The 18,759-nt window shown below is 46.4% G+C and overlaps 1 protein-coding gene across 2 annotated transcripts in view; it reads left to right on the forward strand.

Annotated features, from left to right (window-relative positions):
- Positions 1-20: 20 nt before the first annotated feature.
- The window catches only part of Plekha7 (pleckstrin homology domain containing, family A member 7), a 215,440-nt gene continuing 196,701 nt past the window's right edge, over positions 21-18,759 (forward strand). For both annotated transcript variants that reach the window (XM_013034137.1, XM_013034140.1), the window contains exon 1: positions 21-75. The gene's annotated coding sequence lies outside the window, so the exon portion shown is untranslated. The remainder of the gene's footprint in view (positions 76-18,759) is intronic.

The following is an 18,759-nucleotide window of genomic DNA, read 5'->3' on the forward strand; positions in this document are numbered from 1 at the left end:
CTCTGGCCTTTCCACAGACCTGCCCCGCGGCTGGGAGGAGGGCTTCACGGAGGAGGGCGCCAGCTACTTCATCGAGTGAGTGAGTCGCACGCCCCGCCGCGTCCACACCCACACCTGTGCGGGGTCCGCGCGCGCTCCCCCCTCCCTGCTCCTCCTCCTCCTCGGCGCGCGCGGGTCCCGGCCGGGTTGGCGCGCGTTGCGCCGCGGCTGCACTGTTGTGTGTGTGTCTTAACTAGGGTGGCGGGCTTGGCGACCGAGGCGGGCTGGGGCTAGCATCTCGATCGGGGAGCCTGGGCCTGAGGGGACCCGGGCTGCAAACTCGGGCGGGACACGCCTCCCTGCCAGGGTCGTGTGTGTGTGTGTGCGCGCGCGCGCGTGTGTGTGGAGAGGTGGGCGGGGGGGGGCAGGCCCTCCTTTCCCGCCGCGCACTCCGACGGTCGTCTTGGGATGGTCTCTGCACCCGGGCCCTCCTCCATCCTTCTGGCCGGGCTGCGGGGGAGCAGTGGGGGTGGGGCGGGGACCCTGTCAGCCAATAATATTGCTCCAACGCTCCGCCCGCGACCTGGTGGGTGCTGCACTCGGGGCAGTCACTCCTGTCTTTGGCCTCAGAGTCAAGCGGGAGCTTTTCTGCCCAAACTCTGGAGCCATCGCCCCCCTCGGGTTCCCGGTTCTCCTTTCTCGCTGTCTGTAGGATCTACAGAAGTCAGATGTAGAGGCAGGCAGACTGTTTTAACAAAGTGTAGCAGATAATACGTGGCAGAGTTTCTCACCCTGCCCACTCTCTGAGAGTGCTAGGAAGTCAAAACAGCACACACACACACACACACCACCACCACCACCAACAACAACAAAAACTGCCCTAGAGGGGCTGGGAAGGTGGCTCAGTGGTAGAGCGCTTGCCTTGCATGCCTGAGGCCCTGGGTTCGATTCTTCAGCACCACATAAGCAAAAAGAAAAAAGCCGGAAGTGGCGCTGTGGCTCAAGTGGTAGAGTGTTAGCCTTGAACTGAAGAGCTGAGGGACAGCACCCAGACCCAGAGTTCAGGCTCCACAACAGGATCCCCCCCTCCCAAAAAGAAAAAACTGCCCTGGAGCCTTTGTCTCCCCCGTGCCTGGCATACAGTAGGCACTTGGTAAATGTTCACTTTACGAATGAACTAGCTAGAGGTCTTCAAAGACGGGTTGTACTTTGGGAGAGTATGGGTTAACATTCGTTTTCTAGTAGTGGAGCAGCATAATTGAAGAAAATCCCGTTTGGGCTCTCAGAATTTTTTTCCCTCTAGTAGTCTGCACTTTATTTTTCCCCCTCCTACGTGCTCTTTTACTTGAGCCACAGCATCCCTTTTGGCTTTTTGATAGTTAATTGGAGATAAGAGTCTCTTGGACTTTACTGCCCAGGCTGGCTTTGAACTGTGATCCTCAGATCTCAGCCTCCTGAGTAGCTAGGATTACAGGCGTGAGCCACTGGTGCCTGAATAAAATGGTTGAATTACTAATGGATGAGATTTATAGGAGAGGACTTTCCACTGCCCACAAACTTACAATCTATTAGAAGAGGGACGGGAACCAACCAGCCAGACAACCAAATAATAGCAGATAATGACAATTGCTATACAGAACATTAATGTAAGGTGATATTGAGTGACTGAGTGGTTTGGTTGGATTGGGAAATCAAGTATCTTAAGTAAACTTTTTATGACAAGAAGGAGCCATGCTGCAGTCAGTGACTTGGTAGGGGAGCAAGGGCTTAAGGCACATACACAAAAAAATCTTCCAGAAGCAAAAGAGCAGTATTGTTGGGGGGAAGTATCTTGAAAGGAGGTCACAGGTAGCAGAGAGGAAAATTATATAAAAAGCCACATGGGCAAGGTACAGAATATTTTGTTTTTATCTTTTTCCTGCATGGATTCAGGGCCTCACATTCTCATTTGGCTTTTCTCTGCTCAACTGGTGCTTTACCATTTGAGCCACAACTCCACTTCCAGCATTTTGGTGAGTAATTAGAGATAAGAATCCCACAACTGGATACTGGTGGCTCACACCTGTAATCCAAGCTACTCAGGTGGTTGAGATCTGAGGATTGTGGTTCAAAGCCAGCCTGGACAGGAAAGAAAATCCATGAGACTCATCACCAGTTAACCACCAGAAAACTGGAAGTAGGGTAGCGTTCAAAGTGGCAGAGCACGCTCCTTCAGCAAAAGCGTTTAGGGACAGTGCCCAGGCCCTGAGTTCAAGCCCCACAACTGACCAAAAAACAAAACAAAAGATTCCTAGGATCTTGACTATCTCAGTGGTTGGTGCCTCATGTCATTGAGGCAGGAAAGCTGGGAGGAAAGCAGGCTTGGGTTGAGGAGAAACAAGGTTTGGTTTGGTTTCATTACATTTGAGATGTGAGTTTAACAAATAGATTTATGACTAAAGCTCAGAAGTGGGGAGGGGAGAGAGTACTGAAGAGATCCATGTTTATAATAAATGTTGTTTAAGGCCACGAATTAGGCCTTAAGGATAAGGATAAGAATGGGGACAGAGAAAAGGACTAAGCCTTGAGACAATTAGAGAATAGAGCAGAGGTCCTACCAGCCAAGGAGACTGAAAAGGACTGAGCAGGAAGGAAAAAACCAAGGAGAATTTATAGTCACATAAACTTCAAGGATGAAACTATTTGGAATAGGGGAAGAGGACGTATAAGGCGAGGAGTTGGAATTGGTACAGGTGAGCACATCCTCCACATAGTTGTTGCAAAGTGGATCGAGTCCTTGGATGATAACTGCAGCAGATGTGGATTTGAGTGTTTTTGTGTTTTGGGAGTGGGAGATTGTAGAGCATTTTTCATGTTGGTGGGAATGATTCTGTAGAGATGGTGCAAGAAACGGATGAGACAGTTATCACCGCAGTATTTCTGAGGAGGTAAATGAGGGTAGGTCCCGGGCTAATATCACACGGTCTCACACAAGAACCTCCATCTGTGAGGAGTGAATGCTCCGGAATACTAAGCACTTGAGTTAGGGTACTTGAGGCATTTGTAGGTTTCCAGATTATAGAGCCTCCTGCCTTTCATCCCTTTTGTCACTTTTCTGTAACTCTGTTTGTGAGGTCCCTACTGGTTACCCTATAGCAAGTCCCGGCTCCCTACTCCCCAAAGCCCCTTGACTGAATCCTCCAGCACGTACAAGGCCCATCCAACCATGACAGTGAACCCTATTCTCAAAGCAGCCATATTCAGTGGCTGGAAACCCATGGTGGCAGTATTTCTTACCTCCTTCATTGACAATTTCTTGAGAGATTTGGGATTTTTTTTTTTTTTCTGTCAGTTGTGGGGCTTGAACTCTGGGCCTAGGTGCTGTCCCTGAGCTCTTCAGCTCAAAGCTAGCGCTCTACCACTTGAGCCACAGCGCCACTTCTGGTTTTCTAGTGGTTTATTGGAGATAAATTCTCACAGACTTTCTTGCCCAGGGTTGGCTTTGAACCAGGATCCTCAGATTTCAGCCTCCTTAGTAGCTAGGATTACAGGCGTGAGCCTCCAGTGCTTGAGATTTAGGATTTTTGAGTGATTATTCTCTTCTTCCCCTATTATAACAGTCTGCTTTCTTAGATTTGCCATGAGCATTTCAAAGTATTTGATTTTTGGGAAGGGGGGACAGGTCAGTACTTGAAGGAGCTCATGTTTTAGGCTCACAGAATCAGTCCCCCTGCCCTCCTGTGTTTTGCAGAAAGACAGTAAAGAGTGATTTATTAGCAAAGTAGAAGTACATCTTGAGGCCTGAGGTGAGCTGATAAATGAGTCAGCTGCCTAACAAGGATAGTCTATCTTAATGAGTTAGTTGGCTAGTGGAGGCAGTTGGGTAAGGACTGTCTGTGTGAAAGCTATTGGGGCTTGGGGTTTATCCAGTAAAAGTGAGTTTACTGAAAGATGTGAAAGCAGGTCTTCCCCTGTGGCTTTTGCCACATGATTAGAGCCAGACTCTCTGCATTGCTTTTGTTGGAAGCTGAGGTTTATTGGAAAGGCAAGCACCTTTGCTTTTTCATGTTGATTGGTGGTAGTATGTGTGTCTGGTTAGGCAGAAGTAGGTAGGAGATGTTAATTATTACTTAGTAGTAAATATACTTTTGCAGACACAGCCTTTTCAGATATGGGACTCACAAGGGACACATTCTAGAGCCTTGGGAGTCAGTCGGAGTGGTATACAGGGTTGTTCTTCAGGGTTTCTATAGGACCTTGTGGATTAAGTTCTTCCTACAGCAGGCTCTGACTAGGTCATGAGTTGACAAAGAAGGTGAATGGCTTGGCTACTCTGTCGATAACAAATATTGAAGGCATATACCTACTTCTCTACTTCTGAGATTTTGACAGCCAGGCAAAGACTGGGCATTGTGGAGGCCCTTAATCTTTATTGACGATACATTGAGTTTACTAAATATTCCTACTCTCAGAAAACTCCTTGTTGGGGAGGAAATAATTGTGGCAGAGATGGGCAAAATGGAAGAAGGCAAGCATTCTCAGCTGGGAATGGGATGGTCAGGTCTGGTGCCTGAACCCTCGGCTTCTTGGATGGAGGTACTCACTGTCAAGAGCTGCACCAAAGCAGGAACCTGGGCAATAGAGGCATAAACAGCCTCTTCTGCATTCTCATTTCATGACCCAGCTCCCATTTTTTTTCTTTTTTGTCAGTTGTGGGGCTTGAACTCTGGGCCTGGGCTCTGTTCTTCAGCAATTCAGCTCAAGGCTAGTACTCTACCACTTGAGCCATAGCGCCACTTCCAGTTTTCTGAGTGATTTATTGGAGATAAGAGTCTCACGGACTTTAGTGCTGGGTTGGCTTTGACTGGAGATCCTCAAATCTCAGCCTCCTGAGTAGCTAGGATTACAGGTGTGAGCCACCAGCGCCTTGCAGCTCTGATTTTTTTTTTCTCTCTATTTTTTCATGCTGGTGCTGGGGCATGAACTCAAGACTTCTCTCACTTAGCATTATTGCTCAAAGCTAACACTTGACCCACACCTCTACCACCTCCACTTCTGGCTTTGTTGTTGTTGTTGTTGTTGTTAGTTGTGGGGCTTGAACTCTGGGCCTGGGCGCTTCCCTGAGCTCTGCAGCTCAAGGCTAGTGCTCTACCACTTGAGCTACAGCACCACTTCCAGTTTTCTGGTAGTGAATTAAGATAAGAGTCTCATGGACAGTTCTGCCCAGGCTGGCTTTGAACCTTGATCCTCAGATCTCAGACTCCTGAGTAGCTAGGATTACAGGCGTGAGCCACTGGTGCCCAGCTACTTCTGGCTTTTTGCTGGCTAGCTGGAGATAAGAGTCTCAGGAATTTTTCTATCCAGGCTGGCTTTGAACTGCAATGTTCAGTTCTCAGCATCCTGAGTAGCTAGAATTAAAGGCATGAGCCACTGGCACCTGGCTCTCATTTTCCCTGCTTCTTGCCTAGCTGTGGAGCCTGTCATGGTTCCAAGGTCCTGGCAGGAGCAGCTGATTGCATAAAGTACCCTGTAGCTTTAAGTTCCCCTGTCTTATCTTAGGGACATCTTGTGCAGGTACCATTCTCCTAATGCAAGCCAGTTCCTAGACAAGGGCTGGGGGACTTGGAAAAACACATCTGAGTCTTAGGGGTAAGGCTGATTTTCCCTTCTATGACTTTTCCCTCCCTGAGCCTGGCAGCTCAAGCAGGTCTTAGGGGGCAGGGCCAATTGTACAATTTGCAGACGCCTGCTGCAAAATGAAAATGCAAGACCTTTTGTTCAAAGAAGGGGAAAGTGCTACTAGAAATATCATACTATGAAACTTTCCTTTCTTCTACAATTTCTCCCTTGACTTGCCATGGTTTAAAAACATTTCACACACATGCGCGCGCACACACACACACACACACACACACAGAAAATGAAATTTTAAGTTATTAGTACATATTTTTTGGTCATCCCTGTAATTATATGGAATATAAAGCTTTAAATGCAGCTATCAGGACACTTACCTCTGAGTTGAATCCCTGCTGCCCTGTCCCATTGTGGAACACAGCACAGGAGTACCCATGCCCAGATATCCTGGATCTGGAGGAGCAGGGAGATAGATCCCAGAGGCTGAGAGTGGGTCGTTAAGAACCTGTCCCCCAGAGGCAGGAACTGGGGACCAGATGTGAGCCAAGGCTTCAAGTCTCCTTTAGCATTATTCTTCTACAGATAATGCCAACTCTGAAATTAATGGGAGAGGGGAGGAGCCAGAGAGTGAAGTGTGAGCCAGGTGTGACATGTCTATTGGGGGGGAGGGGGGCCTTAGTTAAGTTATCTATTGACACCAAACCCAGAAGCCCCTTTAGGAAAACCACAGAATGTAGCACAGTTCAGCAGCTCTAGAAACTATTTCAAAACAGAAATTGATAATCTTGCAACAAATTATGGGGAAGTAACAACTCATGTGTATTTAAAATAGAAATCATGAAACCTTATTGTTGAAGGTTTAAGAAAAGGTTCTCCCAGTTTGGCAAGGTTTGGCATAATCCCATGCTTTACCTTTCACTTCCTGGTGGTTTTATCAAGAATGAAAACTGGCTCATGGATGTAAGTCTTAGGTTCTGTGGGAAAAAACTCACAGTAAGTGTTCTGTAGAAAGTTGAAGGAAGGATTAAGAGCCATAATTTGTACCTGCCTCAAAACAGCTTCCCCCCCAGAATTCTAGAAAAACTTCTTAAAGAAAAATGTTTGCAATTGATAATGGCTCTAAGGACTTTGTCTGTGTGTCTTTATTTCTACCTGAGTAGGGTGAAGGGAAAGTATTCTCTTTGTTTGCAGGGCTGTATGTATGCAGGCTGGTCCTGTAGCTCAGTGATAGAGCCCTTGCCTACCATGCATAAGGCCCTGGTTTCTACCTCCATCACTACAGAAAGAAAACATCTAAGCCAGGTGGCTCATGCCTGTAATCCTAGCTACTCAAGGTGGCTGATATCTGAAGATAGAAGTTCAAAGCCAGCCTGGGCAAGAAGGTCTGTGAGACTCTTGTCTCTAATTAAGCATCAAAGTTGGAAGTAGAACTGTGGCTCAAGTGGTAGAATACTAGCCTTGAGCAAAAGAGCTCAAGGATGGCATCCAGGCCTTGAGTTCAAGCTCCAATACCAGTGTACATACCCCCCCCCCATACACAATGGTGGCACTCTTTCCAATCTCTTCTCATATTTATAGGAATAAGTCTGGTGCTTCCTAAATTGAGGATTTTGAAAAAAGTAGATGGTTGGAGAGAGCACATCAGGCTGTGGAATAGCCTGACATTAGGTTGTCTCTTCAGAGGACAGCACGGGTTTGAATCTTCCTTCCTGCTAAGAGTAAAGACAGCAGTATTTTAGCAAACCGGCATGATGTCTTAAATAAATATTGGCAGAGGGGAAAACCCAGAGGAATATGGTTTTATTTGCCTGTTGTTTTAAAATGTCTGTCAAAACATTTGCCTTTTGATTTTTCTGAAGTGAGAAGCATTTTGAGCTAACATTTTGTTTACAGAGTGTTTCATGAAGATTATCTGGTTCAAATCTCCACAATTACTGCAGTTTTTTTTTAATTGCAGAAATTTGAGTCCAGTGGTAAAGTGACTTTCTTATGGTCATATACTGCATTAGTTCACCCAGGGGAGAGGCATGGCAGTATTGTTCCCTAGACCAGGCTCAGATAAGAAAATAGCATCAAGATGTTGATTTTGTGCTGTAGAATTTATATGTGTGTGTGTGTGTGTGTGTGTGTGTGTGTATTCACCATACTTTCCTTTATCTTCCTTTCAGATCAACAGGAAAATGCATCATGCTCCTTGTATGGCTTTGTCTCTCTAATCTAGCCTATTCTCCAGAATGTGTGTTATGTATTACTTTTGTGTCACTGTGACCAAAAACCTGACAGAAACAACTTAGGAAAGATTTATTTCAGCTCACTATTTTGGAGGATTCAATCCCATGGTGGTGGAGAAAGTGTGACAGAGCAGAGGCATTCAAGCACAGAGGCCAGGGAACATTGAAAGGGGCCAGTACCATGGGGGTTCATTCAGTGTGAGGATCACACAAATTAACAGATGGAAAGAGCTTAAGTGTTTGGTGCATAGGAAATGCTCAACACACAGGAGCTCCTCTTCCACACAGCTATGCGGTGGGATGGAGACATGAATGTTGCCCCCTGATTACATCATCTACTGCAGGGGGACTCTGGCCTTGAATTGAGCTTGTCTGGGTTGGGAGCAGTAAAATTATAGAACACAACTCAGAATTGTGTGTGTGTGTGTGGGGTGTGTGTGTGTGGTGTGTGTGTGTGTGTGTGTATGTATTTGTGTGTTGGTACTGGGGCTTGAATTCAGGGCCTTGGTGCTGTTCTGTTAGCTTTTTCTCTCAGAGCTTATGCTTTACCACTTGAGCTACAGCTCCACTTCTGGTTTTCTGGTGGCTAATTGGAGATAAGAGTCTCATGGACTTTCTTCCCAGCCTGGCAGTGAACCTTGATCTTCAGATCTCAGTTTCCTGAGAAGCTAAGCAAGGGTGCCTGGCTGAAATATTTGCTCCTAAGTGATGAAATGTTTATGGAGAAAAATTGTGTGTGTGTATTTAGGGGGTAGAATGGATACCAAAGCACATGAGATAACGTGTTAATAGTGGTGGGTCTGGGTGGAGGGCATATGGGAACACTGACACTGTTCTTACGCATGCAAGAGTTTCTGTAACTTTGCAATTGTTTCCAATTAAAAAGTTAAGTAAAGTCAGTGATATGTAACCTGATCAGTTATGGATATGCAGTTCTTAGGCCATGGGTACCTTGTCTACACTGCAGGGCCTGGGGCAGAGAGCCCAGGGTAATGAGGTTTGGACATGGTTCCTGCTTAGTTCTTGAGCATTTGGAGGCTGCATGTATGCCACTTCTTAATCTGTGCAGCTCCCTGGTTATTCACTATAGCCCTTGTAGGACAAACAGATTGTCAGGTGTTTCCCAGGTCACACGGGCATTACTGTGGTGCTTTACAACTATTAAAAACATATACATACCTTTTAGAGGGAGACATTTCAATTGTTCTCATTGTACAGATCAAGCATTGGAGCCTGGGAAGTGGGGAGGGGAGCTGCTAGAGCATCAGTGGGGGAGCTGAGACTTAAGCTTGAATAATTTATGCAGCTGCTCCCATGGTATGTGTGCCTTTTGGCTCCCATCACCACTCTCTCTGTGCTGAATTCTATCTATAGGTTTTACTCACCTCAAACTGGTTCTCTAGACCTTCCCTGATGACCCTGAGACAAAATCACCTTTGGGCCTGCTGTAGAAAGACCCCACATGGTAGAACAGTGATGGATGGCCCTGTGGCAGGGTGGTGGGCAGGTCCTTGGTGCTCTGGAGAATAGACATTATCATCTGGAGTACCAGCCCCTCATCTCTCCCCCCCCCCCACCAGATGTCAGCTGACCCCAGCTTAGGGACTGATGAGCCTCTTAAGCCTGCTTAGAGCCAGACTGTCTTTTATGTCCTGCCAGGAGAGCATTTCCATGTCACAGCTAGTATTCTCAAAAATTCTTTTTAAAAAGCTACAAAACAAAACAGCAAGAAAAAGATTCCCCATCTTAGATGCCTCTTGTGGCTGTGTCTGCCCAGAGAGAAAATGAACAAGCTGGGAGTTTGTGGCTCATGTCTGTAATCCTACTACTCAGAAGACTGAGACTTGGAAGATCGCAGTTTGAAGCCAGCCAGCCCAGGCAGAAAAGCCTAAGACACTGTATTTCCCATGAATCAGCAAATTGAGAGATTAGAGGCATGGTCAACTGGTAGAGTATGGGGACCATCAACAAGAAAGCCATGCAAAATCATGAGATGCCCCCACACTGGCAGACAAAATAAAGAAAATGAAAAGGTATTCTTCCCCCTTTCACTCCCTTCCCCCTTCACCAAGAAAAGAAAATACAGACTTATTTGTGCTTATCTGGGACTGTGCTGCTGTCACACCCCAGTCAGTCCCCACAGGGAGGTGGTCAATCCAACCTTGAGGTGACCATTAAATGGATACTGTGTCTTCCTGGGGGCATACTGGCAGTTCCACATCTCAGAAGCCAGAGTTACTTAGATCCTCTCCAGGGTAGAGGAAGGCCTGGTGGAGAGAAATTCTGAATGATTGATACAGTTGGTCAAAGGAGGCAAACAGGCTGTAGTAAAGTGGAGAATGGGGCTGTTTGTTCTGTGAGGGAGAGTAAATTGTCTGAATGGACAGCGGTAGAGAAAAGTTATGAGATGACTGGGAAAGTGGCTCAGTGGTAGAGCACTTGCCTTGAGCTGAACAGCTGAGGGATAGCGCCCAGGCCCAGAGTTCAGGCCCTACAACCAGCACACACAAAAAAGAAAAGTCATGAAGTGTTTGCCACTGTTATCTTCTCTGAGCTGGTCCAGGGATACGGGGTCTCACCAGCTCTCTTGGGACAGTGTCAACACAGGGTCAGCCCTCAGCCAGATAAATTGACCTAACCCTTGACTTGACCCTCCTCTGGCTGACGTATGAGGAGTAAGGGGTTGGAGTTGGGAGTAAATGGGGGTTTGTGAATTGAGGTGGGAGAATGACACAGAGTCATCTGGAACTAAAAGAGGAGAAATGCCGACCTACCCTGGCCAATGGGGGCCTTGAAAAGGTTTTTCTAGCACATTTTGAACTGGAGATTTAAAAATAATAGACAGATAAATGCTGTGAGGCTAAATATCTATAATCACTGTGCCCATTAGTGCATTTCTAAATGGAATTGGTGGGACCTGAAATGACATCCATTTACTGAGGCTTTGAATGATGACTTTTTTTTTAAGCTTTGGAGAGTAGGTGGGAGCTGGAGAGAACTCAGTTGCCTCTGCCTGCTTTTTCCAACCCTCTTCACCTGAGAACACGTACCCATGTTTCTGTGTTTGGCACCAGATGGTTTCTGAAACTCAGAGGATATTAATTCTTTTGGGGAGAGGAGAAAACTAATTTGTTTCCTGTCCTGTAATTATTTAGAACTGAAGAACACAGTTTTTATTCCAAACACAGCGTGGTCTGAGTTGCCCAGTGCTAGAACATGTGATGCTTCTGTGGCAGGATGATCTGGCTGGACTTTCAAGGCTGCCCTGGGGAAGGGAGGTCTTGATTGGTGCGATTACTTCCTTCAGTCTCTGGGAAGCTTTGAGAGTTTGTTCTTTCTGTTTTAAGACCTGCATTGGACTTTGCTTCTTTCTGGAGTGCTGAGCTGTAGGATGGTGCAATAGGTCTGCCACACTGAAAATTCAGTCGCTTTTTTTTTTTTTTTGGTTTGTTGTGGGGCTTGAACTCTGGGCCTGGGCACTGTCCCTCAGCTCTTCAGCTCAAGGTTAGCACTCTACCACTTGAGCCACAGCGCCACTTCTGGTTTTCTGGTGGTTTATTGGAGATAAGAATCTCATGGACTTTCCTGCCTGGGCTGGTTTGGACCACAATCCTCAGATCTCAGCCTCTTGAGTAACTAGTATTACAGGCATGAGCCACTGGCACCTTTCCAGTTGCTTTTTTTTTTTGGTCCAGTCATGGGACCTGAGCTCTGGGCCTGGGCGCTGTCCCTCAGCTCTTCAGCTCAAGGCTAGCGCTCTACCACTTGAGCCACAGCACCACTTCGGCTTTTTTCTTTTTGCTTATGTGGTACTGAGGAATCGAACCCAGGGCCTCAGGCATGCAAGGCAAGCGCTCTACCACTGAGCCACCTTCCCAGCCCCCAGTTGCTTTTTTGAATCCTTGCTTATTTGTTTTTTTACAAATATTTACCTAGCTCTCATTGTGTTTTGTATACTCATCTAAAGTGATATAGCCTCCTTTAATCCTCCTAAGGTAGGTTGTTGATGGATTTTATTTTGCAGATGAGGAAACTGAGGCACAGGAGGTTGAGTAAGTACAGGTATGTAGCAGAACCCTGGTTTCTCAACAGTCCTCAATGGGGTCACTATGATCTCCGTGTCCCTTGCTTGGCTTGTCACCGCCATGCTCCTGAGGAGCTGTGCTACAGAGGCTGCCCCGATTTGTTTCAGTGAAAAGCTCAGGTATCACATGTCCCTTACAGGCTTTGCTTTTGTGGTAAGGGAGAGGTAAGGGAGGAAAGGCTGTGAGAGCACCAGGGCACTGCTCCCTGGGCTTTTCATTGGAACAGGACTCAATGGAAGCAAACTGCTCGAGACTTTCTGTTGAGTCAGCTGCTGGACAGAAGAACTGCCACCCTCCACCACTCCCAACCCCGGATGCATTCATGGAGCCCTCTGGACTCTGCAGTGGGCCCTTAGGGGAGGGCCTATAGACTGTGCTGTATTCAGAGTTAAAGAGGTCTCAGCCAACTTTCCCCTTGCCTGTCCAGTGCTGCGAGAATGGAGGAAACTGCCCAGCTGGTAAAGGTCACCTCTCCCTGAGCTGCTCTCCTCATATCTTCTGCCAAGAGTTCCTGAGAGAAGCATGGGGTCTGAGAGAGGAGACAGGCCCTTTGCTTGGGACTTACCCCTTTGTTTTTGGACTTACATAGAGATGGGACTTCTCTTCCTCCAGACCCACCCAGACTGGAAAGAATAGTTTCAAAACAAACTCTTTTTACTAGTGGAAGTGTCTGGCACCTTCAGAATGGTTAGTGTCAAAACCTCACTCTTCTGCTTTCCTGCCTGGCCTTGGCTGCTGAAGTTGTTCTCAGCTCCTTGTCCTTAGATACCTCTGGTGGGAGGAGGAGAGGTCGGCTGTGGGCTGGAGGGGGGATACATTGGGGACTTTCCTGTCTTTAAGGCTATTGTGAGGGAGTGGTAACAGATACAGTAGCGACCCAGGGAGGGAACAGAAGTGTGCTGGATCAGAAACAGAATCTCCAGCCAAGGGAATCCACCAGGTTCTGACATGTTTGACATGTGAGAAAAGGGCTTGCCTGGGCCTGGTAGTTGTAGGCTGGGGCCTAGTTGAACTTGAAGCTGATGTCTGTAGGGCACAGAGCTAATCTGAGGTTCCTCTTAAGTGGCATTCATTAGCCCAAGGAGACTCCTTCCTGGCTGAGGACCTGAACTTTGCAGCTTTCTTGCTACTAGTGGGTCCCTGGTTTCTGTTTACTGCCATCCATAACCTATCTGGAGCTGGTTGTCACTTCAGGTCTGTATTCCCTAGGCTGTCAGGGTTACCCTGCCTGCCCTTCTTAGAAAATCTAGCAGGCTGGTAAGATAGGAGGAGGGACCATCTCCCTGAGATCCTACTATCCTGTTCTAATCATCTCTGGCCTGATACTTGGCCTCACACCACTGTACCACGCCAAACTTTGACAGGACGGCTGTGGGGTCCTGACTGGTCATACAAGTTTCGTGACTGTGAAACTTGGGTGACTTATTTATTAACCTTTATAAAATGGGGCAAATGCTGGTGTCTGATTCATAATATTTTTGTAGCAATTAAACAATAATACAGCTAGGTGTGTCTATGCATACCTGTAATCTCAGCACTTAGGAGGAATAGGCAGGAGGATTGAAAGTTTGATTCCAGTCTGGGTTACATAGTGAGCCTTGTTACAAAAAATAACCAAACAAAAAGGAAAATGGACCAGGCATTGGTGGCTCACTCCTATAATCCTAGCTACTCAGGAGGCTGAGATCTGAAGATCGCAGTTCAAAGCCAGCCCATGCAAGAAAGTCTGTGACACTCTTAATCTCCAATAAACCACTCAGAAAACTGGAAGTGGTGCTGTGGCTCGAGTGGTAGAGTGCTAGCTAGCCTTGAGCTGAAGAGCTGAGGGACAGTGCCTAGGCCTAGAGTTCAAGCTCCACGACCGACAAAAAAAGGAAAACGACATGTAAAGTATTTCCTAGAACACAGTATTATTCAATAAATTTTAGCATTTATTTCTCTGAGCATTAGATTAGGCAATTTTTTTCCCCTCTGTAATGTATATGCTTGTCCAAATATATTTGGGTGCGTCCTTGGCTTTGATCATGCAGGGACTCTTCTAATAGATAGGGGAACCTGTATTCTGTCTAGCCAGCTCAGAGTCTCTATTACGGGCATTTCCTAGTGAGATGAACTTAACCAAGGGATTAAAATCATGCAACTTCACTTTTGTTTTTTTTTAACCACTATCACATCCCAGGAAATTGGTTAAGCAAGGTGTTCTCACAGGTCAGATGAGGGGATGGGTAGGTGGTATGTGATGATGTACCAGGGTGACCAGTAAAGGTGCTCCATGGAGAGAAGTACACAGGAGAAAATAGGTTGCAGACTGTTCAAGCCAGGGAAAGCCTGGAGTCTTATGAACTGCATGGGATAGAGAGGAGTAGGGGTTTAGGTAGGGGGCCAGCTTTGATCATTTAGGGTGTCTTCCTTTGGCAGACTTTCACGAAGCATTTAATATGTGCCAAACACTGGCCTGGGCTTTACCACAGTGAGTAAAGCAGAGAGCCCTGGAGAGAAGAATAGATTAGATAGAGGTTAGGAGCCAAGGTTCAGATGTAGAATTGCCTGGATTTGAATCCCAGCCCTATTACTTGCTGGCTTGCTGAGCAAGCCACCTCAGTCTCCAGCTCCTCATCTGTAAAATAATAATTGCGATGGGGGTTAAATGAGTTAATGTAAAGTACTCAGAATAGTTTTGAATGTAGAAAGCACTGTTACGAATTGGCTATTTATTAGCACTAAAATGTTAGCTCCATTACAGGCATTTTGCCTTTAGCACCTACTGGCTCCCAGGAAGTAACCAATACAGGCAGAGCAGTCACTCAGTTAATGACTCAGAGCAGCACTGATGCCCTCAAGGAATGTGGAGACTGTGCTTTGCAGGGGACACAAACAATAGCTGGGAGACACAGTGCAAATGGTTTGATAAGGAAAGCATGGAATCTGGGGGCATAGAGAAGAGCTTGCCAGGGAAGGCGTGAGGTGGGGAGGGGGGGGGAGCCAGAGCTGGATATTGAAAAACAAGAACTTGTTGAGGGTCTTGGAGGAAGTAGCCCAGGGCAGAGCTTGGTGAGATAATGATGTTCAGGGACCTCAGAAGAGGGAAGATGGCAGAACTGTCCACTCAGGAGAGCAGGGCTGTGGCCAGATGCACCATGGCTGTGAGAGAGGAAGATGAGATATGTTGAAGATGGTAGCCATTTGGGGCTAGAGGAAGTAGGTTGGAACATCCCACCTGGCAAGAGCAGTTAGCCTCCAAATGAGGAGACAGGTAATACACACCTCAGCCTGGCAGCGGTCCTGCCTTAAAATAGAAGGGCCAGAGATAGAGTGGGTGGTGTGTCTGAGGGGTGGCCTAGTTAAAACCTGACCCATAGCCTTGTGACAGCTGCCTTCACTTTCACCAAAAGCCGGGGCCTTCTAGGAGCTGCTGCTGAGGGCTGTGTTGTATTCTTTCCCTCATTCTTTCTCACAGTGCTCAGCCTTGTGCAGGAGTCTTATGACCTGTCGACGGGTCTGATTCCAGGTGTATGCCCTTGGTGCATCTAGGTGAGGTGTGGGGGGAAGGGGGGAAGCGGGAGGGGGGGCGTGAGTAAGAGGAAGTGAGGGAAAGATACTGGATTCAAGTGAATGAAACATATTTTCATCCACTCCAGTTGAAGAAGACTTTGAGGAAAAACTCCTCTTTATACTTAGGCTTTCATTCCTGACAGTTTACCCTATTTCCCCAAAGACTGACTTCATTTTCTGACAGACTTAATTATAATTTTAACATCCTAATTCTATTCCCTATCCTTCCTTTCCTTAAATCTATCCAGAGTCACTAGAAAAGTAGCCCTGTATTTCACTGCTCTGTCCTGATTTCCCTGAGGTTTTTGGGACTTATTTCTTGGCATGATTATTTGTATGTAGGGTCTGCAGAAGGTCCCTGTGCAGGCATTTTAAACTCTGAGGTTGTGGGTGTGATAGAAGCTGTGAAAATGACATTTAGAAGCTTGTGAAATGGAACTATCCCACACTGTTGGACCTGCTGCTGTTTTTCTGGTTTATAAATGGGTGTCAAGAGACATCAAAGACCCAAAGACAAGAAAGGAAACAGTGTCCTGGGCTGTTTTCTGTTTCTGTGCTCACTAACCACCACTTACATAGCACCTACTGTATACTCCTTGACTTTTCCGCACAGTGCTAGCAGCAGGGAGAGCCATAGATACTGAGCACTTCTGGTAGACCTAGGGCTCAGTCTCTGCTTACAGGTACAAGGAACCTTGGCTGAGGGAGGAGGGAGGAGCTCATGCCCAGGCTGATGCTTCAGCTTCTTCCTCCTCCTCATGCGGGGCGGAAGGGAAAGGGGGTACAGTGGGCAGGTAAGGTGTTGATATGGAAGAAGATTAATTCATATCATATCATATGTTATTTAAGGCCTCGAGGAAATTTCACAGCCATTGGACACTTTATTGTGTGTAAGACTTTTTATACATTATTTACTGTAGTCTTCATGGTAGCTCTACAATGTATGTGTTAGTCCCCTCATTTTATAGATGAGGACACACAGGCACAGAGAGACTATAAATCTCAGGTCACATGACTAGGAATGGTTGATGTATTCTAATTCCAAGCCTGTTGGCTAGCTTTTACATAGCATGATACATACATTAATCTGTTTGAACCTTGCAAGAGTGCCACTGGTGGTATGTTATTATGATTCCTACTTATACATAGGTGGCTGAATCTAGATCTAGAGTCTTCAGCCAGGAGGTGCAGGGACCCAGATCACCAAGCTGGACTTTCTCACAAAAAAGTTCTTCTTTTTTAGAAAAGGCAGGAGCAGTTTGCCTTGAGCCATGTTTCGAGCCTTTAGAAGTTGTGTGTGTGTGTGTGTGTGAGAGAGAGAGGGGGGGGGAGAGGGAGAGGGAGGGAGGGAGGAGGGGAGGGAGGGAGTGGGAGGGAAATGGGGAGAGAGAGAATGAATGATAGGGAAGTCTTGCTTAGAGGCCCCTTCCCTTCCCACACAAACATGGTTTCCTGCTTGTAGTTTTATAGTGATGCAGCTTTCAGAACTCCATATCAGGAATAGGTTTTGGAGGCAAAGTTCATTTTGTCCTTTGGCCTTCCCACTACAAGAATTCTAGTAATGTTTTGGAGTTTCTGGCATCATCAGACATATCCCCTGAGAACTTTTTTTTTTTTGTCAGTCATGGGGCTGAACTCTGGGCCTGGGCGCTGTCCCTCAGCTCTTTAGCTCAAGGCTAGTGCTCTAACACTTGAGCCACAGTGCCACTTCTGGTTTTCTGGTGGTTAATTGAAGATAAGAGATTCATGGCCTTTCCTGCCCAGGCTGGCTTTGACCTCTGATCCTCAGATTTCAGCCTCCCGAGTAGCTAGGATTACAGACATGAGCCACCCGTGCCCAGCAGAACTTTTTCTTTTTAACATGGTATCTTACTAAGTAGCTCATGCTGGTCTTGAACTCATGATCCTCCTGCCTCTGCTTCCAGAGTACTGAGATTGCAGCATTCAGGGAGCTTTATAAATTCTATTGGGGCTTACTTTGAAATGTATCACGACCAGATTCTTTTCATAATCTCCACTGCTACCACCCTGGTCTAGGCCATTATCATCTATTGCAGGACTATTGCAGTACCTTCTTAAGTAGTCCCCTTCCTCTAAACAGAGTAGCTGGAGAGACTGTTTCATAGTAGGGTTGGATCACATTATCTCTAAGCTCAGGCCATTTAAGTCTTTCCTCTTCAGTGGAATCTAAGTGTAGAGTGGCCTTCTGACCCCACTCCCACCTGATTCTCTCTCCTACCTCCTTTCTTTTCTGAAACTTGCAAAGAACGACTAGCCTTAGGGTCTTTGCACGAACTGTTTCCTTTCAGTTATTCTCCTGGCTGCTGCTCCTTCACCTTAGATCTCTGTTCAGATGCCACTTTTTTAAAGAGGCATTTCTTGATTCTGTCAGCACATTCTATTCCCTTAGCTCCATTCTCTTTTCCTTTAAAGTCTCAACTTGACTCAGGTATATTTTATTTACCTCTCCCCTAAATTTAATCTTGATGAACACAAGGAACTATGTGCCTTTATTTAGTGTGTGTGTGTGTGTGTGTGTGTGTGTGTGTGCGCGTGCACGCACACGTTGGTACTGGGGCTTGAACTCAGGGTTGAAGCACTGTCTTTTAGCTTTTTTGCTCAAAACTAGTGTTCTACCACTTGAACCATACCTCTACTTCTAGCTTTTTGTTGGTTAATTAGAGATAAGAGTATCTGATACTTTCCTATCTGGGTTGGTTTTGAACCATGATCCTCAGATCTCAGCCTCTTGAGTAGCTAAGATTTCAGGCATGAGTTACCGGTGCCTTGCTATTGTATACCCCTTCCCCCTCACCTTGATTTTTTGGTCTAAGGCTCCTAATGTCTGAAACAGTAATTGGAACAAGTAGATGCTGAGAAAATGGTGGCATCTGTTTATTAAATAGAATAGCTAACTCCTGGGATATCCTCTTGGTAGGGCTTTGCCCAAGAAGTTGTACTCCCTTGAGTTAGAGGGAGTCTAGCTTGGGAGTATGAAAAGCAGAGTGGCAGGAAATACTCTGGCTCAGGGGTCCCCGGAAACTTCTCCAGTCTGAGGGCCACATGAAATCTTGGTTACTTTTTTTTTTTTTTTTTCTTGGTAGTGGGGCTTGAACTCAGAGGTTGGGCACTGTCCCTGAGTTCTTTTACTCAGGCTAGTGCTACTGCTCTACCACTTTGAGCTATAGCTCCACTTCCAGTTTTCTGGTGGTTAATTGGAGATAAGAATCTAATGGATTTTCCTTCTTGAGCTGGCTTTAAACTGTGACCCTCAGATCTCAACTTCTTTTTTTTTTTTT

This window comes from Dipodomys ordii, unplaced genomic scaffold (assembly GCF_000151885.1).
Source record: "Dipodomys ordii isolate 6190 unplaced genomic scaffold, Dord_2.0 Scaffold183, whole genome shotgun sequence".
Taxonomy (NCBI): Eukaryota; Metazoa; Chordata; class Mammalia; order Rodentia; family Heteromyidae; genus Dipodomys; species Dipodomys ordii.